This window comes from Rhinolophus sinicus, chromosome 9 (assembly GCF_057876585.1).
Source record: "Rhinolophus sinicus isolate RSI-liver-muscle chromosome 9, RSI-T2T, whole genome shotgun sequence".
NCBI lineage: Eukaryota > Metazoa > Chordata > Mammalia > Chiroptera > Rhinolophidae > Rhinolophus > Rhinolophus sinicus.
The window spans coordinates 2537052-2559772 of record NC_142509.1 but is presented as its reverse complement, the minus strand read 5'-3'; the positions used below and the strand labels follow the sequence as shown (position 1 = coordinate 2559772).

The following is a 22721-nucleotide window of genomic DNA, read 5'->3' as shown; positions in this document are numbered from 1 at the left end:
GATGAGGGCATCAGTACTGGACAGTGTTATGAGAAGGTTCTGAGAAGACCTGGACACCGAAGTAGGCCTGAGTAGTCAGTCCTGTGTGAACAAGAGGGAACAAAGATATCCACTTGAGCTGAAAGCGAAGGGGCATGAGTTAAGAAAAGCTATATGGGGTTTCCTTGGGTTCTTTTTTTTCCCTAATTAAAGTTTACTGGGGAGACAATAGTTAGTAAAGTTACATAGGTTTCAAATGCACAGTTCTGTAATACGTCATTTATATATCACATTGTGTGTTCACCACCCAGGGTCAGTTCTCCTTCCATTAACATATATTTGATCCCCCTTACCCTCATCTACCACCCCCCTGACCGCTTACATTCCAGTAACCACTAAACTATTGTCTGCGTCTATGAGTTTTTGTTTCTTTGTCTTGATCCTTTGTTACTTTCAGTTTTATATCCCACATTCTTTATCAGTTAAGTCAATGAACATTTATTATTTTCCTACCATGAGATGACAGTGTCGTACAGGGACTCATGCGGGGTCTCAGCTCCCGCTCCCCACATAAGAACGCAGGATATGGTGAGGCCAAAAAGGAACACCCACGGAGCCATAGATAGGGGAGTCATACCACAATAGTCTTGCTGGAGGCTGGGTTGGAGACACAGGAAGCAGGAGCCACACTATCCACACTCCGCCGTCTGCATCTCTGCAATCCGCGCTTGCCAGCCTCCATATTCTTGCTAGCCTCCCATTTTCTGCTAGCATAGCCACGGCAGTTATATTAGTCGCCAATGGCTCACTGGTTGCAGCTGATGGCGAACTAGCCACAGATGATGGCCATCCAGTCACAGTTGATGGCCACTTACTACCTGAATAAGCACCATTCCACGTGAGAGCGAGAGCCTGGAAACTGCACTCCTGGCTCTGTCCCCACACAGTTTTGGACCAAGGAAATAAAAGTAGTCATCCTCCCTGAAGTTAGTTACACAGTGAATAATTTCAATTCAGTATAAGATTTCTAAATACCTGTATCAACCAGGGTTCTCCAGAGAGACAGAATCAATAATATTAATATAGAGATCTAATATAGGTGATATAGATACAGATACAGGTACAAATATAGTCATAGATATTTATTTCTATATGAAGGGATGTATTTAAAGGAATTATAGGAGCTGGCAAGTCTGCAATGTGTAGAGTAGGGCAGCAGTCTGAAAACAGGTAGAAGTTGATGCTTCATTCTTTTTTTTTTTTAATTTTTTTTATTATTATTATTCTTTAATTTATTGGGGTGACAATTGGTAGTAAAGTTACATAGATTTCAGGTGTACAATTCTGTATTACATCATCTAAAAATCACATTCTATGTTCACCACCCAGAGTCAGTTCTCCTTCCATCACCATATATTTGATCCCCTTTACCCTCATCTACCACCCGTCACCACTTACTCTCTGGTAAACACTAAACTATTATCTGTGTCTATTTTTTGTTTCTCATTTGTTTATCTTGTTCTTTTGTTGTTTTTGGTTCATATACCACATATCAGTGACTTCGTACAGTTCTCTGCTTTTTCTGTCTTACTTATTTCGCTTAGCATTATAATCTCAAGATCCATCCATGTTGTCACAAATGGTCCTATTTCATCTTTTCTTACTGCTGAATAGTATTCCATTGTGTATATATACCACTTCTTTATCCATTTATCTATCGAAGGACATTTTGGTTGTTTCCATGTCTTGCCACCGTAAATAAAGCTGCAATGAACATTGGAGCACACGTGTCTTTATGTATAAATGTTTTCAGATTTTTTGGGGGTAGATACCCAGGAGAGGGATTGCTGGGTCATAGGGTAATTCTATACGTAATTTTTTGAGGACCTCCACACTGCCTTCCATAGTGGCTGCACCAGTCTGCATTCCCACCAACAGTGTATGAGGGTTCCTTTTTCTCCACAGCCTCTCCAACACTTGATACTATTTGTCTTGTTGATGATAGCCATTCTAACTGGGGTGAGGTGATATCTCATTGTGGCTTTGATTTGCATTTCTCTGATGATTAGTGATGTTGAGCATTTTTTCATATGTCTATTTGCCATTTGTATGTCGTCTTTGGAGAAATGTCTCTTCAGGTCCTCTGCCCATTTTTCAATTGGGTTGTTTGTTTTTTTGCAAGAGTTCCTTGTATATTCTGGATACTAGCCCCTTATCGGAGGCACTGTTTGCAAAAATCTTCTCCCATTCAGTTGGTGGCCTCTTTATTTTGTCGATGGTTTGTTTTGCTGTGCAGAAGCTTTTAAGTTTGATATAGTCGATGTTTCATTCTTGAGGAAGAACATTTTCTCTTCTGGAAAACCTCAGTTTTTGCTCTAAGACTGTCAACTGATTGGATGAGGCCCACCCACATTATCTAGGGTAATCTATTTAAATTCAATCAACTGTAGCTGTTAACCATATTTACAAAAATACCATCACATCAACACCTGGATTAATGTTTCATTAAATACCTGGGTACTATAGTCTAGCAAAGGTGCCACATAAAATTAACCATCACAGCATCCTGTTAGTTCCCAGATTTATTCCATAGAAACCAAAAACAGGTACTTTATTTTAGAGACATTTGCCTTTGAGAATTATTTCCTAATCAGATGTGAAGCTATAGACCAGTGAAAGGGCAGAGTAAAGACTGTAACAGAGCCATTGTACCATTAGGGGTGGCTTATAAAGGATCTGGTTCATTGTAATTAGTTTTCACATTGCCAAGAAGGCTGGAGGAGTGAAGGGGGGGAGATAATTTCACAAGTCAAAATAACAAATAAGTAAATACAAATAGTCCCCAACTTCTCAATTGCAGATCGCTGTCTCCAGGTCTCACCCCTCTGAATGAAACACAGATCATAGCCTCTGTGCCCCACAGCAGCCTGCCCTCTTTGTTCCTCCTTCCCTCCCCTTTTCCAGCAAGCTAACTTGTTTTCAAATGATCCCAGCTCTCATAGCCCCTTGCCTCACCTACAGGAGACAATATCAGGACCCCTGTGAATCAGATGGAGTGCACATTTAGGGTGTTGAAACAGAACCACCCCCCTACACACACACACACACACACACACACACACACACACACACACACACATACACACACACACACACACACACACACACACACACAGATGAGGATTCGCCACCGGTCAGGCTGGGAAGAGAAGCCCTGTTGGTTTTGCTTGTTCAGACAATGAAGCATCTGCACGGAGGTTCTTTGTTCAGCTGCACACTCAGGAGCCCTGGCAGGCTGAGCAGTGCCGGATATTAAGTCTTATTTGACAGAGGCTGCTGTGGAGGAATGATGTGGCAGCCGCTGTGCCCAGGGAGTGGGAGTCTGGGAACCACTCTGAGCATCAGTGTGGAGGGGTGGGAGAGCGGAGATGGAGACAAGTCTCGTGCTGTGGTGCATTTTCGTTCTCAGCGGGTGAGGGAGGAAAGGGGGACTTGACTTTCTTGGGCAGGAAACCCTGTGTTGGGTCCTTAGGAGTCTTGAGTAATGACCAGTGTAGGTTTCTCATGGAGGACTCATTTATCTGGGTGCCAGTCGGTGAGTCTAGCTTCCCAAGCTTGAAAATGTAGATTTATTGGGTGCCAGAAATTGGACTGGACACCATTTAATAGGACCATGCACCATGAAGGTGAGGGTAGGGGGATTAGAGTCAAGAGGGCAGAATGGATAGGGAAGGGACGCAGTGTGAAGGAAAACAGCAAAATCTGATTAGCACCATAAAATTCTAGCCGCAGCAGGCGGGAAATACAAAACTCTGGAGAAGCTGGAGGTTTATGAACATACCCCAGATCAGATAAACCTGTGGGAAGAAAGAGATAGAGGAGGGTAAACAATTAGTCTCTCTGAACTTAAAGAAGGGGCCTGCTGGAGAGAGAGAGAGAGAGAGAGAGAGAGAGAGAGAGAGAGAGAGAGAGAGAGAGAGAGAGAGAGACTCTTGCTCTGAAACAGAAGAAAAGCTTTGGGATTTATGGAATGTGGATTTACATGGAGAGGCCCTGGAATATATAATACTCAGCTGACTTCTAATATGAAGAGAAGGGCTGAGGGAGGCACATTTGCAGGAGGGAAAGAGAAGAGGGAAGTGAAACCCAAGCCCTGGCTCTGGGACTCATTCCACAACTGAACACAAAGCATTCATACCCCTTCTCCTGGCGCTTCAATGTCTTCATCGTTTTCATTGATGTTCTCCCTTGGGCTAGGACGAGCAGTGTAAAAATGACATGTTAGGCTTTGAGACATTTAAACAAAAAACTGTAACGCAACACAGCTGATCTGAATCTTTCTACTCACAAATGTTGATGTTCATTCAATATTTGTTTCTTCTCTATGCAAGGCACTACATTAGGTTCATATGTGCAGAAGTGCATGGTAGGCACTTCATTCATTCATTCATCAACAAATATCTGGAAGTAAAAAAGGTGAATAAGATATATCACATCCCGCACAGTGATCCCATCCTGTGGGGAGAGAGGGACAAGTAAATTCACATGTATAGTACTCTGGAGTTATCAAGCAGGACCAGCTGAATTACACAGAAGAATCACAGATGCCTTCCCAGAAGTTATGAATGGCATACAGGTTGTCACCTGGAACTCAGTGGTCTGCTAAAAATCACATTTCTCAATCAACATTCCAGATGTTTGGGCTTCATGTAAAATTGCCTGGACTTCCGGTGATTATATCTAAATGCCCAACAGCATTTGTAGACAGGAGAACATAAATATACCTTGCAAAAAATAATTATTCTTATGAGCCATTCTTCTTCCACTAGGACACAGGCCATCAAAATTCTTTACTATTTATTATACATTAGTTTATTACTTCCCCTCAATTACTTGGCGAAATTTATATCTTTTCACATGGTCAAAGTGGTAGGCCCTGTGGCCCAAAACAATTAGATAAAGCCTTAAAGAAATAAGACTCTGAACAAGGCAGAATTTTAATAAAATTCGGAACATACAGCTGTCAAGTTACATGATGGCTCAAGCTCACAAATGTCAGGCAAACATCCCGACAAAATCGGTTAGTGTAAGAAGCACTGGCAACAATTTTGCATCCCATTTTGGTGACAGATTTAAAGACTATGTATGTGTGTGCGCATGCACGCATGTGTGGGGGGTGTCAGTGTGTATGTTTGTGTGTACACAGAAGCACTCATGCATGTATATGTATACATGCAATACATATGGTTTACTTATTTGCATATTGATATAGGGATGTGCTATCGGGAGGAAAGCGACATTGCAAAGGCAACGTTTCCTGCTAGCAGTCCTGTTCCTGGTTCTCTTCTCCTTTCTCCTCTGCCTAATCAACTTCTTATCCCACACAAACCCCCGGAACGCTTCTTATCCCCCCACCCCCATGAATGCTTACTCTCTTATCCTTTACGCACGAATGTATCCTTTCCATGGAACATTTAAATTTAAACAGCTAATATAGCCTAAAGCTGAAAGGTAAAGTCTTGATACCATGTTTCTCTGAAAATAAGACCGGATCTTCTATTCATTTTCCTCCAAAAGACATGCATTAGGGCTTATTATGTTCAGGGGATGTCATCCTGAAAAATCATGCTAGGGCTTATTTTCCGTTAGGTCTTATTTTCGGGGGAACACGGCAGCAGCAGAACTTCAGGAATGAATTGGCAGTAACTGAAGGGTAGATGTGGGGGAGGGAAACAGAAGAGGGACTTTCCTGATCAGGAGAAAGGCACGATGCAGAAGGGATGACCAACCGTTCCAGGGCTAATTCTTACAACCTCCGGCAAGTCACACTGGCGTCCTCTTGCTTGTCGTCAGTTTCTCTTTTCTGTCTTCCAGAGTCTTCTGTAATCGGTTCAAACAGAGAACTTATCACACTACACAATCACTTATTAATTACATATTCCTGGCTAGACAGTGAGCTCCTAAAACAAGGGGGCCATGTCTTCCCAGGGTCTAGACAGCGCCTGGCATGTAGCAAGTGCTCTATGCTGAATGCTTTCTAATGAACTTCACTAATCTGAATCTGTTTGTCACCTGCAAAATGCAAATTTGCCCACTCATCCATCCATGATCGTGTGTATAAATGAGCTATGGAACATGTATGTGCTCCCTGAGTTAAGGATGATTGTTATTCTTACTTATTGCCTGTGTCTGCTGATGCTGTGTGCTCTCCTGGCCCTGTAAGGGTTATTTTTTCAGTTTCCCCCAGTCCCCCTTCTCTGTAGCTCCCAGTAGATGTATTAAGTGTAATCTTGGAATTGTTCCAGGTTCCCTCTTTAAGACTCAAAATGTTCAGTACTTCCTGCACACAGCAGGCTGATCTGGCTTGGCATGATGCCAGGGACTCTGAAGAGTTGACTCTCCAAGCACCATGGGTGTTTTGGCCCCAACCCCAACTTGTCCAGGTTCCAAGGTGTTTACTTGGGAAGCAGGGACAAAGCTCCAGCAGAGGCTGCCACCATCACCCGACGAGCTTGCATTCAAGATTACCTGCTCTCCGACTCAGAGCACCAGCTGAGGAAGGGAAGCCCCACTGCCCACTGCCTCTCTGCTTCCTGGAGCACTCTGAGCCCACAAGAGGCAGGTAGGGTGTCTGGGCTGCCCCGAGACTCTGGTTAAGGGTAAAATTAGTACTTCTGAGAGGTTTCCACAAGAAAATGAAGGAACAACAGCAAACTGGGTCCCTGGACACTTGCTAGGCTAATATAACAGGAATGACCCCGCCTGCACTGTGTGGGTGATGAAACCCCATCTGGTTCTGTAGTGAAAACTGCCTCCCTGTGACTGCTCAAGGCAAAAGCCTGTTCTTTCTTACAGCAGCAGCACAAATGGAATCCATACTTTACTCCAAACACCTCTGAGAAAGGAAGGGACTCTAAGGGATCTTTGAGAGCACTTCCATCTGGACCCATTGTCCCTCTCCTCCCTCTTTTTAATCAATTTGCATAAGCACAGGCACAGGCTGAACATGTGACACACTCTGGACTCATGCTTGCATTTAAACAGGAATCAGATTTGTGCTTTTAAATATGATTCTTTTCCATCTTTTCCTCCATTCTTTGTCTTTCATTTCACTTACTCTCCCATCCCCTCCTGGCATTTCTTTTTTCTCTTACCCTCCCATACTTGGTGGACTACATGGTCACTGACAATCTCCCTCCTTCAATTACCCACCCACCTCCCTAACCCCATCACTTCAATCAAATAAATACATTCTGCAACAGAAAGGAAGGAAACTAAGATTCATTGAGCTCCTGGGAGGCACAAGGCATAGTCTGAAAACACAGACTACAGACAGACAACCTTCCTGCACCCATAGAGCTCACCTGGAGCCTGGAGGCCCAAGCCAGTGCTAAAACACCTATCAAACGCACAGACCTACTGAGGCAGTGAAGGCATATCATACAAGTATAACATAAGAGTTACAGAGGCCCTTCAAGAACATGAGATCCAAAGCCCAGTCAATGAGGAGATTCTCCCACAGGAAGGTCATGGAGAGATGAGCACCTGCCCTTGTGGAAAGTACTGCAGTCCCAGGTACCACTTCAAGCTCTGTCTGTAACTGACATTTGCTAAGCTGTAACCTCTTCTCACCTCAGTTTCCTCATTTATAAACCAGGACAATTGAACTGAATAAACACTTAACCACTTGTCTCCAGACTCTGAAATGTTCTGAGTCTGTGAATCCTTCACTGATCTTTGTTTTGTGACCCACGTCATGATAAAACTGTATTAAAATGGACTGTGGATACAGGTGAATTTCAGCTGTATTTTTTTCAGGAGGCCAGAGCTTGAATTCTTCTCATAATGGTCTCAAGTAGGGGCTATAATAGTCTATAATCATTCTAGGTATATATTCTGTGTCTGACTACTAAAATGAAGTGTTCCTATAAGCATTTGAGTCCATGTTATTTGGAAAGACTGGCTGATATTCAGTCGGTAGCTATCCTTACTGAAATTCCATTTAGACAGAGATTGAGTTGCTTGAGCTAATGAGAGAGACATTTTATTAAACCCTGGAGGTCAGCAGATGTAGTCTTTATGGGAAAAGTGAAAAAATGGTCATGAAAAGGCACTTACAGTAGACTCTGTTATCCATTAACGGAGAGTAATAAGTCATTCTGGTAGGTGACGAATAGAGAACATTCATAGGTCCTATACGAATAATCAATTTTCAAATTTTGAAAGGGAACACGGAAATACACCAAAATGTTGTTATAAATGGGATTTATAGATGATGTAATACAGAATTGTACACCTGAAATGTATGTAATTTTACGAACAATTGTCACCTCAATAAATTTAATAAAAAAATAAAAATTAATTAATTAATTAATTAATTAACCCTCTTTGCAGATTCCAAAACCCTTTGCACCAGCATTATATAGCCTGTGAAAATTATCAGACTTAGAATATAATTTTTGCTAGTTAGGGCTCCTGTTTAACAATATTACTACTTTTGAAAACAAAATAATAGTGACGTCATAAAAATGGCGGTGTGAGGTGAGCCTCTGGAAAATTACAACAAATTGAACAACTATAACTCCACAAAGAACTCCCTGTGCAGCAGAAAGGCAAGACTAAGAGGCATACTACAGAAATAACCTAAAGGTGGGAAAATTGCACAAGCAGGGGAGGAGGGAAGGGAGAATTGCAGAGACGGGGCTGCAGGGCACAGGACACAGACCTAGCTCAGTGCTCCGAGCTCGCTGCATCCCGGAACTACCGCAGCTGCAGTAGATGAAAGAACTCGGACTGCTGGGGCTCCGTTTATGGCCCACAGAGCTTAGGGGACAACATATAACACCGCTGAACCCATGCTCACAGCAGAGACCTCAGAGCAAAGATTGAGGGAAGAAGGCTGAAAACAGTGGTTTCAGCCCTCACTGCTAAGCAGAGAACTGCTAAGCCTTAGGCACTGAAAACAGCGGCCCCCTCCCTACCCACCGAGAGCTCATCCCACCACAATCTGCACAGTTCCAGAAGTGGAAAATAGCAGGGTCAGATCAAAAGAACAGAATATTTGCAGTTCTGAGAATTGCAGTCCACAGACATGGACTTGCAGCCCATCTTGTTCCAGCAAAGGGAAGGGAGCTGTGGAAGTAGGACTGGCTGTGGTAGAGGTCACCGCCATTGTTCTGGACCACCTCTAACAACCCAACCCGCCCCTGTGCCCACCTATCTGGGCGGATCCCTGCAGGAGTAAACAGAACTGCTGAAACATATGGGCTCTGAACCTGGTGCAGGAAGAGCTTTGGAACTTCAAAAGCTCTCCGCATTCCCAAACACACCCAGGATCCTATGACAAGGCTAATTGTTAACAGAGGAGAAGCCCACTTTCCAGGGAATCCCCCCATTGTGTGAGAAGCTGAAATAGTGCAGAGAAAACATAACAATACAGTGTGGGAGAGAATAAAAGGCTACAGTAAGAGAGAAAATAAAACATTGTACCAACACTTACTGCAAACAAAACAAAGACAACTTCCTATCAACATGTTGCAGAACACAACCCGGTAGACATCCAGGAAGAGAAATAATAAACCATTAATAGTCATGAATAACAAAGGCAACAAGATACCTCAGAAAGAAAGTGAAAAGTCTCCAGAAAATGAACTTAAAGATATGGAAATCTGTTACTTAAATGACAGAATTCAAGATTGCAGTTCTGAAAAAACTCAACAAGATGCAAGAAAACACAGACAGGCAGTTTATGAACTCAGAAACACAATCAAAGAACAACATGAGCATTTTACGAAAGAGATTGAAATGTAAAAAAATAGAGAGAGAGAATTTCTGGAGATTAAGAACTCAATAGAAGAAATTAAGAACGAAATAACCAGCTTAGGTAGTAGAATTGACCAGATGGAGGAAAGAATCAGTGACATTGAATACAAATCTGCAAATGACACAAATAGAAGAACAAAGAGACTTGAGACTTAAAAGAAATGAAAGAATTCTACAAGAACTTTCTGACTCTATCAAAAAGAGCAAAATAAGAATAATGGCCATACCAGAAGGAGAAGAAAGAGAGAAGGGAAAAGAGAGTATGTTCAAACAAATAGTTGATAAGAACTACCCAAACTTGTGGAAGGAAATGTATCCTCGAAACCAAAAAGAAAATAGAAAACCTAATTACTTCACCCAAACAGGTCTTTTCCAAGGCACATTGAATTGAAACTGTCAAAAATCAATGACAAAGAAAGAATCCTAAAGGCAGCCAGGGAAAAGAAGACAGTAACCTACAAAGGAAAGCCCATTAGGTTATCATCAGATTTCTCAGAAGAAACTCTACAAGCCAGGAGGGAGTGGAACCAAATATTCAAACTATTGAAAGAGAAATTATGAGCTAAGAATAATATATCCAGCAAAGATATCCTTTAGATATGAAGGAGGAATAAAGACCTTTCCAGACATACAGAAGCTGACGGAATTTTCTAATACACGACCTGCACTACCAGAAACAATAAAGGAGGCTATTCGACCACCATCAACAGGGACAATTTCTGGCAACCAAACCACAAAAGGGGGAAGAATAAAGGCGGGAACCAGAACATGGGTATGGAGAAAGTAAGGATGCTGAGGAAAATAGAATATTCTAAAGATCAAAATTACTTTTACATAAATTTAAGGGTAACCACTCAAAAAAAAAAATCCAAAACTGGACTTCCGGATCAAAATGGTGGTGTGAGGTAAGCCTCCGTAAAGCTCCCCTGGAATTTACAACTAATCAAACAACAATAACTACACAAAGGACTCTCTGCACAGCAGACAGGCAAGACGAAGAAGCCCACTACTGAATTCACCTAAAGGTGGGGGAGTCACGCGAGCAGGGGTGGAGGGAAGGAAGAAGTGCGGGGACTGAGCCGCCCGGGCGCAGGATTCAGACATAGCTCAGTGCTCCAAGCTCGCTGTATACAGGAACTACCGCAGCTGTGGGAGAGGGAAGAACTCAGACTGCTAGGGCTCCGCTTATAGCCCACAGGGATGGGGGGCAGCATATAACAGGGCTGAACCCAACGCTCATGGCAGAGACCTCAGAGAAAAGACTGAGGAAAGAAGGCTGAAAATGGTGGTTTAAGCTCTCACTGCCGAGCAGAGAACTGAAGCCTTAGGCACTGAAAACAGCCACCCCCTCCCTTCTCTCCAAGAACTGGCCCTGCCCCCACCTGTCCGGTTATAGAAGCGGAACAGTAGCAGTGTCAGATCAAAAGAACAGAATATTTGCTGTTCTGAGAACTGTGGACTGCAGACACAGATTCGCAGCCCAACTAGTTCTGGCAAAGGGGAGGGAGCTGTGGAAGCAGGACCAGCTATGGTGGCGGACACCACCATTTCTCTGGGCCACTAATCACAACTCACCCCGCCCCTGGCCCACCTATCTGGGCGGTTCCCTACAGGAGTAAACAGAACTGCTGACACATACTGGCTCTGAATCTGGTGCAGGAAGAGCTTTGGAAGTTAAAAAGCTGTCCTCATACTCAAACAGACACTGTGCCCTGTGACACAGGTAAATTATTAATAGAGCAGAAGATCGTCTCCCAGGGAATCCCCCCATTGTGTGAGAAGCTGGAATAGGGAAGAGGAAACATAGCACTACCGTGTGAGAGAGAAATAAAAGGCTACAGTCGGAGAGAAAATAAAACATTCTACCAACAAGAGCTGGAAAACAAAAGAAAAACCACTTCGTATCAACCTGTTGCAGAAGACACCCTTGTAGATGTCTAGGAAGACAAATAATAAATCAGTAATTGTCATGAATAACCAAGGCAACAAGACACCTCAGAAAGAAAGGGAAAAGTCTCCAGAAAAGGAACTTAGAGACATGGAAATATGTGACTTAAATCATACAAAATTCAAGATTGCTGTTCTGAAAAAAACTCAATGGGATGCAAAACAACACAGGAAGGCAGTTTAATGAACTCAGAAACACAATCAAAGAACAACATGAGCATTTTACGAAAGAGATTGAAATTTTAAAAAAGAACCAAATAGAATTTCTGGAGATTAAGAACTCAATAGAAGAAATTAAAAATGAAATAACCACCTTAGGTAATAGAGTTGACCAGATGGAGGAAAGAATCAATGACATCGAAGGTAGAAACCTGGAAATGACACAGATGGAAGAAGAAACACACTTGAGACTTCAAAGAAATGAAAGAACTCTACAAGAACTTTCTGACTCCATCAGAAAGAGCAATATAAGAATAATGGGCATACCAGAAGGAGAAGAAAGAGAGAAGAGAACAGAGAATATATTCACACAAGTTGTCGATGAGAACTTCCCAAATTTGTAGACAGAACTGGACCCCCGAATCCAAGAAACAAATAGAACCTAATTATCTCAATCCCCACAGGCCTTGTCCAAGTCACATTGTATTGAAGCTGTCTAAAATCAATGACAAAGAAAGAATCCTGAAAGCAGCCAAGGAAAAGAAGACGGTAACCTACAAAGGAAAGCCCATCAGATTATCATCAGATTTTTCAGCAGAAACTCTACAAGCCAGGAGTGTGGAACCAAATATTGAAACTATTGAAAGAGAGAAATCATGAGCCAAGAATAATCTATCCAGCAAAGATATCCTTTAGATATGAAAGAGGAATAAAGACCTTTCCAGACATACAGAAGCTGAGGGAGTTTTCTAATACACGACCTGCACTACAAGAAATACTAAAGGAGGCTATTCTACCACCATCAACAGGGACAATTTGTGGCAACCAAAACTCAAAAAGGGGGAGAGTAAAGGCCTGAACCGGAATATGGGAATGGAGAAAGTAAGCGTGCTGAAGAAAATGGAATACTCTAAATCTCAAGCTTTCTTTTACATAAACTTAAGGGAAACCACTCAAAATAAATCCAGAATTGAAATATATACTGAAATAAAAGAAGAAACAGAGGGAAACATCGTAGAATACCACCACACAGAAATAATAGACAACAACAAAAAGGCAAAGAAACAATGGAGACACAGCCTTACCAGAAAACTAAAGATAGAATGACAGGAAATCCTCATATATCAATAATCACCCTAAATGTAAATAGACTGAACTCACCAATAAAAAGGCACAGAGTAGCAGATTGGATCAAAAAACTAAACCCACCCATATGCTGTCTCCAAGAGACACATCTCAGCTACAAGGACAAGCATAGACTCAAAGTGAAAGGGTGGAAATTGACACTCCAAGCAAATGGTACCCAGAGAAAATCAGGTGTAGCCATAATGATATCAGATGAAACAGACTTCAAGGTGAAAAAGATAACAAGAGATAAACATGGACATTTCATAATGGTGAAGGGGACTGTACAACAAGAAGTCATAACCGTCATCAATATTTATGCCCCCAATCAGGGAGTACCGAAATACACCAAGCAACTACTAACAGAACTAAAGGGAGAAATTGACCAAAACACAATTATACTAGGGGACTTAAATACATCATTGACAGCTATGGATAGATCATCCAAACAGAAAATAAATAACGAAATAGTAGCCCTAAATGACACATTAGATGAAATGGACATAATTGACATTTATAGAGCACTTCATCCTAAAACATCTGACTATATATTCTTTTCTAGTGTTCATGGAACGTTCTCAACGTTAGACCATATATTGGGAAATAATATCAGCTTCAGCAAATTTAAGAAGACGGAAATCATACCAAGCATATTCTCTGATCACAAGGCTTTGAAATTTGATATCAACTGCAAAAAGAAAGCCAGAAAAACACAAATACATGGAGATTAAAGAACATACTTCTAAAGAACGACTGGGTCAAACAGAAAGTTACAGGAGAGATCAAAAGATACATAGAAACAAATGACAATAAAAATACATCCTACTAAAATTTTGGCGATTCTGAGAAAACAGTTTTTTTGTGTGTGTGTTTTTTTTTGTTTTTAATTAAATTTACTGGGGTGACAATTGTTAGTAAAATTACATAAATTTCAGGTGTACAATTCTGTATTACATCATCTATAAATCCCATTGTGTGTTCATCACCCAGAGTCAGTTCTCCTTCCATCACCATATATTCGATCCCCCTTACCCTCATTTCCCACCCCCCACCCCCCGCCCCCCTTACCCTCTGCCAACCACTAAACTATTGTCTGTGTCTATGAATTTCTGTTTCTCATTTGTTTGTCTTGTTCTTTTGTTGTTTTTGGTTTATATACCACATATCAGTGAAATCACATGGTTCTCTGCTTTTTCTGTCTGACTTGTTTCGTTCAGCATTACTCTCTCAAGATCCATCCATGTTGTCACAAATGTTCCTATATCATCTTTTCTTACCGCCGAATAGTATTCCATTGTGTATATATACCACAACTTCTTTATCCATTCATCTATCAAAGGACATTTTGGTTGTTTCCATGTCTTGGCCACCGTAAACAAAGCTGCAATGAACATTGGAGCACACGTGTCTTTATCTCTAAATGTTTTCAGATTTTTTGGGTAGATACCCAGGAGAGGGATTGCTGGGTCATATGGCAATTCTATTCGTAATTCTTTGAGGAACCTCCACACCGCCTTCCATAACGGCTGCACCAGTCTGCATTCCCACCAACAGTGTATGAGGGTTAATTTTTCTCCACAGCCTCTCCAACATTTGTTACTATTTGTCTTGTTGATGATAGCCATTCTGACTGGGGTGAGGTGATATCTCATTGTGGTTTTGATTTGCATTTCTCTGATGATTAGTGATGTTGAGCATTTTTTCATATGTCTATTTGCCATTTGTATGTCCTCTTTGGAGAAATGTCTCTTCAAGTCCTCTGCCCATTTTTCAATTGGGTTGTTTGTTTTTTTGTTGTTGAGTTGCATGAGTTCCTTGTATATTCTGGATACTAGCCCCTTATCGGAGGCACTGTTTGCAAAAATCTTCTCCCATTCAGTTGGTGGCCTCTTTATTTTGTCAATGGTTTCTTTTGCTGTGCAGAAGCTTTTAAGTTTCATATAGTCCCATTCGTTTATTTTAGCTTTTACTTCCATTCCCTTTGGAGTCAAGTTCATAAAATGCTCTTTGAACCCAAGGTCCATAAGTTTAGTACCTATGTTTTCTTCTATGCAGTTTATTGTGTCAGGTCTTATGCTTAAGTCTTTGATCCATTTTGAATTAATTTTGGTACATGGTGACAAATAGCAATCCAGTTTCAATCTTTTGCACGTGGCTATCCAATTCTCCCAGCACCATTTATTGAAGAGGCTGTCTTTGCTCCATTGTATGTTTTTAGCTTCTTTGTCAAAAATTATCTGTCCATATTTATGTGGTTTTATTTCTGGGTTCTCAATTCTATTCCATTGGTCTATGTGTCTTTTTTTCTGCCAATGCCATGCTGTTTTGATTATTGTAGCCCTGTAGTACAAGCCAAAGTCAGGAAGTGTGATACCTCCATTATTGTTCTTTTTCCTTAAGATTGCTTCGGCTATTCGGGGTCTTTTGTGGTTCCAAACAAATCTGATGATTTTTTGTTCTATTTCTTTAAAATATGCCATTGGGATTTTGATGGGGATTGCATTGAATCTGTATATTTCTTTGGGTAATATGGCCATTTTAACTATATTGATTCTTCCAATCCATGAGCACGGAATGTCTTTACATTTCTTTGTGTCTTCTTCAATTTCTTTCAAAAATGTCTTATACTTTTCAGCATATAGGTCTTTCACATCCTTGGTTAAGTTTATTCCTAGGTATTTTATTCTTTTGCTGCAATTGCAAAAGGAATTGTTTTTTGTATTTCTTTTTCTGAGATCTCATTGTTAGTATATAGGAAGGCAATTGACTTTTGTGCGTTGATTTTGTAGCCGGCAACTTTTCTGTATTCGTTGATTGTTTTTTTGGTGGAGTCTTTAAGGTTTTCTATATATAGCATCATGTCATCTGCAAAGAGTGATAATTTAACGTCGTCATTCCCAATTTGGATGCCTTTTATTTCTTTCTCTTACCTGATTGCTCTGGCAAGGACTTCCAACACTATGTTGAAAAGCAGAGGTGATAGGGGACATCCCTGTCGTGTTCCTGAACGTAGAGCAAAGGGCTTAAGTTTTTCTCCATTAATTATGAGATTAGCAGAGGGCTTGTCATATATGGCCTTTATTATGTTAAGGTGTTTTCCTTCTATACCCATTTTATTAAGTGTTTTAATCATAAATGGATGTTGTATCTTGTCAAATGCTTTTTCTGCATCAATTGATATAATCATATGATTTTTGTCCTTTATTTTGTTTATGTGATGTATCACATTGATGGATTTGCGTATGTTGAACCATCCTTGTGCCCCGGGGATGAACCCCACTTGGTCGTGATGAATAATCTTTTTAATGCATTGTTGTATTCAATTTGCTAGAATTTTATTTAGGATTTTTGCATCGGTATTCATTAGAGATATTGGTCTGTAGTTTTCTTTTTTTGTGCTGTCCTTACCAGGTTTTGGTATCAGGGTAATGTTGGCCTCATAAAATGAGTTAGGGAGTACTGTCTCTTCTTCAATTTTTTGGAAGAGTTTGTGCAGAATTGGTATTAGATCCTGTTTGAAGGTTTGGTAGAATTCACTAGTGAAGCCTTCTGGTCCCAGACTTTTGCTTTTGGGAAGGTTTTGGATGACTGATTCAATTTCCTTACTGGTGATCGGTGTGTTTAGATTTTCCAGTTCTTCATGGTTTAGCCTTGGAAGGCTGTATGTTTCTAAGAACTTGTCCATTTCTTCTAGGTTGTTGAATTTGGTGGTATATAGTCCTTCATAGTATTCTTGGATGATCCTTTGTATTTCTGTGGTGTCCGTGAGAACTTCCCCTTTTACGTTTCTGATTTTGTTAATCATTGTCTTCTCTCTTTTTATCTTAGTAAGTCTAGCCAAGGGTTTGTCAATTTTGTTAATCTTTTCAAAGAACCAGCTCTTTGTCACATTAATTTTTTCTATTGTCTTTTTGTTCTCTATTTCTTTAGTTCTGCTCTAATTTTTATTATTTCCTTTCTTCTGCTGACCTTGGGTTTTACTTGTTCTTCTTTTTCTAGTTCTTTAAGGTGTAACATGAGGTTATTCTTGTTTCTTGAGATAGGCCTGTAATGAGATAAATTACCCTCTTAAAACTGTTTTTGCTGCATCCCAAAAATTTTGGTAGGATGTATTTTCATTGTCATTTGTTTCTATGTATCTTTTGATCTCTCCTCTAATTTCTTCTTTGACCCAGTCCTTCTTTAAAAGTATGTTGTTTAATCTCCATGTATTTGTGTTTTTTCCGGCTTTCTTTTTACAGTTGATATCCAATTTCAAAGCCTTGTGATCAGAGAATATGCATGGTATGATTTCAATCTTCTTAAATTTGTTGAGACTGATTTTATGTCCCAATATATGGTCTATCCTTGAGAATGTTCCATGTACACTAGAAAAGAATGTATAGTCTGATGTTTTAGGATGAAGTGCTCTATAAATGTCAATGATATCCATTTCATCTAATGTGTCATTTTCTCCGAGGTCTCTGCCGTGAGCTTTGGGTTCAGCCGTGGTATATGCTGTCCCCTCAGCCCTGTGGGCCACAAGCAGAGCCCTAGCAGTCCGAGGTCTTCCTTCACTCGCAGCTGCGGTAGTTTCGGGAAGCAGCGAGCTTGGAGCACTGAGCTAGGTCTGCGTCCTCCGCCCGCACGGCTCCGTCTCCGTGCACTTCTCCCTTTCCTCCTCCCTCCACTCGCGCGAATCTCCCACCTGTAGGTGATTTCAGTCAGTAGTGGGCCTCTTCTTCTTGCCTGTCTGCTGTGCAGGGAGTCCTTTGTGGAGTTTTTGTTGTGCGATTCGTTGTAAATTCCAGGGGAATTTTACAGAGGCTCACCACATGCCGCCATTTTTCCGGAAGTCTTGAGAAAACAGTTTTAAGAGGAAAATTTATGTCATTTCAGACCTATCTCAAGAAACAAGAAAAATCCCAAATAAATAACCTCATGTTACACCTTAAAGAACTAGTAAAATAAGAACAAGTGAAACCCAAGCTCAGCAGAAGAAAGGAAATAACAAAAATCAGAGCAGAACTAAATGAAATAGAGAACCAACAGACAATATAAAAAATTAATGCAACAAAGAGCTGGTTCTTTGAAAAGATTAACAAAATTGACAAACCCTTGGCTAGACTCACTAAGATAAAAAGAGAGAAGACACTAATTAACAAAATCAGTAATGAAAAAGGGGAAGTTATCACGGACCACAGAAATACAAAGGATCATCCAGGAATGCTACGAAGGACTATATACCACCAAATTCAATAACCTAGAGGAAATGGACAAGTTCTTAGAAACATATAGCCTTCCTAGGCTGCACCATGAGGAATTGGAAAATCTAAGTAGATCAATCACCAGTAATGAAATTGAACCAGTCATCCAAAACCTTCCCAAAAGCAAAAGTCCTGGACCAGATGGCTTCACTAGTGAATTCTACCAAATCTTCAAAGAAAATCTAATACCAATCCTGCTCAAACTCTTCCTAAAAATTGAAGAAGAGACAGTACTCCCTAACTCATTTTATGAGGTCAACATTACCCTGATACCAAAACCTGTAAAGACAACACAAAAAAAGAAAAATACAGACCAATATCTCTGATGAATACAGGCACCAAAAATCCTAAACAAAATTCTTGCAAAGTGAACACAGCAATACATTTAAAAGATTATTCATCACGACCATGTGGCATTCATCCCCAGGGCACAAGGATGGTTCAACATACGCAAATCCATCAATGTGATACATCACATAAACAAAATACAGGACAAAAATCATATGATTATATCAATTGATGCAGAAAAAGCGTTTGACAAGATGCAACATCCATGTATAATTAAAACACTTAATAAAATAGGTATAGAAGGAAAATACCTTAATATAATAAAGGCCATATAAGACAAACCCTCAGCTAATCTCATAATTAATTGTGAAAAACTGAAGCCCTTTGCTCTATGCTCAGGAACATGACAGGGCTGTCTGCTATCACCTCTGCTTTTCAACATAGTGTTGGAAGTCCTTGCCAGAGCAATCAGGTAAGAGAAAGAAATAAAAGCCATCCAAATTGGGAATGAAGAAGTTAAATTGTCACTCTTTGCAGATGACATGATGCTATATATAGAAAACCCTAAAGACTCCACCAAAAAGCTATTAGAAACAATCAATGAATACAGTAAGGTTACCAGCTACAAAATCAACGTACAAAAGTTCATTGCTTTCCTATATACTAACAATGAAATCTCAGAAAAAGAAATACAAAAAGCAATTCCTTTTGCAATTGCAGCAAAAAGAATAAAATACTTAAGAACAAAGTTAACCAAGGATGTGAAAGACCTACATGCTGAAAACTATAAGACATTTTTAAAATAAATTGAAGAAGACACAATGAAATGGAAAGACATTTCATGCTCATGGATTGGAAGGATCAACATAGTTAAAATGGCCATATTACCCAAAGCAATATACAGATTCAATGCAATCCCCATCAAAATCCCAATGGCATATTTTAAAGAAATAGAACAAAAAATCATCAGATTTGTTTGGAACCACAAAAGACCCCGAATTGCCAAAGCAATCTTAAGGAAAAAGAACAATAATGGAGGTATCACACTTCCTGACTTTGGCTTGTGCTACAGGGCTACAATCATCAAAACAGCATGGTATTGGCAGAAAAACAGACACGTATACCAATGGAATAGAACTGAGAACCCATAAATAAACACACATAAATATGGACAGATAATTTTTGACAAACAAGCGAAAAACATACAATGGAGAAAAGACACCCTCTTCAATAAACGATGCTGGCAGAAGTGGAAAGCCACGTGCAAAAAATGAAATTGGACTGCTATCTGTCACCATGTACCAAAATTAATTCAAAATGGATCAAAGACTTAAGCATAAACAATAAACTGCATAGAAGAAAACATAGGTACTAAACTTATGGACCTTGGGTTCAAACAGCATTTTATGAATTTGACTCCAAAGACAAAGGAAGTAAAAGCTAAAATTAATGAATTGGACTAACTCATACTTAAAAGCTTCTGCACAGTAAAAGAAACCATTGACAAAATAAAGAGGCAACCAACTGAATGGGAGAGGATTTTTGCAAACAGTGCCTCGGATAAGGAGCTAATATCCAATATATATAAGGAACTCATACAATTAAATAGGGAAAAAGACGAACAACCCAATAGAAAAATGGGCAGAGGACCTGAAGAGACATTTCTCCAAAGAGGACATATAAATGGCAAATAGACATATGAAAAAATGCTCAACATCACTAATCATCAGAGAAATGCAAATCAAAACCACAATGAGATATCACCTCACCCCAGTCAGAATGGCTATCATCAACAAGACAAATAGTAACAAGTGTTGGAGAGGCTGTGGAGAAAAAGGAACCCTCATACACTGTTGGTGGGAATGCAGACTGGTGCAGCCGTTATGGAAGGCAGTGTGGAGGTTCCTCAAAGAATTACGAATAGAATTACCATATGACCCAGCAATCCCTCTCCTGGGTATCTACCAAAAAAATCTGAAAACATTTATCCATAAAGAAACTTATGCTCCAATGTTCATTGCAGGTTTATTTACAGTGGCCAAGACATGGAAACAACCAAAATGTCCTTCGATAGATGAATGGATAAAGAAGTGGTGGTATACATACACAATGGAATACTATTCGGCTGTTAGAAAAGATGAAATAGGACCATTTGTGACAACAATGATGGATCTTGAGAGTATAATGCTAAGTGAAATAAGTCAGACAGAAAAAGCAGAGAACTGTATGATTTCACTGATATGTGGTATATAAACCAGAAACAACAAAAGAGCAATACAAATGAGAAACAAAAACTCATAGACACAGACAGTAGTTTAGTGGTTACCAGAGGTTAAGGGCGGTGGGGGGTGGGAGATGAGGGTAAAGGGGATCAAATATATGGTGATGGAAGGAGAACTGACTCTGGGTGGTGAACACACAATGGGATTTATAGATGATGTAATACAGAATTGTACCCCTGAAGTCCATGTAACTTACTAACAATTGTCACCCCAATAAACTTTAATTGAAAAAAAAGAAGAAGTGATTGGGTCCTGGATATATATTTGGAGGTAGAGCTATAGGCTTTGCTGAAGGATTGTATATAACATCTAATCCTTTCTCTCAGAGAAAGAACTCCAGGTTTCTTAGCCTGATCAATTAGAAGAAGAGTTGCAAGTTACTGAGATGGAGTAGATTACGGGAGTATGTTTTTTAGGTGAGGGAGTTCAGCTTGAGATATGTTAATTTTGTGACACCTATTACTCATCTAAGTAGAGATGCTGAATATGCAATTAGACATATGAGATTGGAGTTCAGGAAAAACATTCAGGTTGGATGTATAAATACAAGTTATCAACAAATAGTATTTGTATTTGTCTGCTCAGGCTGCCATAATAAAATACCATAGACCAGATGGCTTAAATAACAGGAATTTATTTCTCATAGTCCTAGAAGCTGGGAAGTCCAAGATCAAGGTGGCAACAAATTTGGTTCCTTGGTGAGGACTCTGTTCCTGGCTTGTAGACAGTCACCTTATCTCTGTGTCCTCAAATGGCAGAAGGGAAGAGAAGAAACAAGAGTTTTTGGTGTCTATTTTTATAAGGGCACAAATCCGATCATGAAACTTTCACTGTCATTACTGAGTCTAAACCTAATCACTTTCCATAGGCCCCATTTTCAAATACCATCACACTGGGGTGTAGGAGTTCAACATATGAATTTGGGGGGGATGCAATTCAGTCCATAGCAGTATTTAAAGCCATGAGAAAAAAGGAGAGAGGAAAGAAGGGAAGGAGAGGTAAAGGGAGGGGAGGGGAGGAGAGGGGAGGTAAAGGGAAAGGAGGGGAGGAAAGCTTTAGAGAACTGAGCCCTAGAGTGGTGAAAGAAGATGAGACAGGACCAGCAACACTCACAGAGAAGGAATGACATTGAAAGAGAGGAGAAGAACCAGGAGTGCAGTGTCCTGAGAGTCAAGTGAATAAAGAGTTTCAAATAAGACAGATGATCACCTGGGTTAAATGCCACTGATAGATCAATTAGGACTGGTATGCAAATTGACCGTGTATTTAGCAACTGACAGGTCTTGGTGACCTTGACAAGAGCAATTTTCTGTCAAGTGATGGGGTGAAATTCTGACTATGGTGGTTTCAAGAGAAAGTGAAACAGAGGGAACTGGAGCAACAAATATCTATCACTCTTTCAGGAAATTTGTCAATGGAGGGGAACAGAGGAAGGCATGATAACTTGAAAAAACCAATTGTTTTCTGCTTTATCTGGAGAGAACTCACTGCCTTCTGAGTGAGAAGAAGCTCCAAAAGCTGGTTGACACACTCAGAGAATGTGCCTATGGTCTAGGACCTCTGGAAACTGGTACTCCATCTACCCACTACAATCACAGAAGATACAGCCTCCCTGAAGGCTCCAAGTCAGCATCCCTTATCAGTTAGAATGACTAAACACCACCTAACACCTCCCCTTCTCTTCCTGCCTCGGTCTGCAGGTTCAGTTGGGTCTGGTCACCAGCACAATGACAACCTGCTGTAATTTTGTCAGAAAACCTGCAAATAACATGAGATATAAAAAGGTCAAGAACACGAAGCTGATTGGAAAATCATATTGTGAGCCAATCTTTGGCTAAATAGGAAGGAAAAAAGGAAGGGGAGACAGGTATAA

General features: G+C 40.3%; 1 long non-coding RNA gene across 5 annotated transcripts in view; it reads right to left on the bottom strand.

The window, feature by feature from the left end:
• Positions 1–307: 307 nt before the first annotated feature.
• LOC109438144 (uncharacterized) overlaps positions 308–22721 on the bottom strand; it is a 61161-nt gene continuing 38747 nt past the window's right edge. For 4 of the 5 annotated variants that reach the window (XR_012492670.2, XR_016022336.1, XR_012492669.2 and 1 more), the window contains 3 exons: positions 4328–5859; positions 4178–4232; positions 308–3836 (listed from right to left, as the gene is read on the bottom strand). This is a non-coding gene — a long non-coding RNA (uncharacterized LOC109438144). The remainder of the gene's footprint in view (positions 3837–4177; positions 4233–4327; positions 5860–22721) is intronic. The other variant, XR_016022337.1, reaches the window with a different exon arrangement.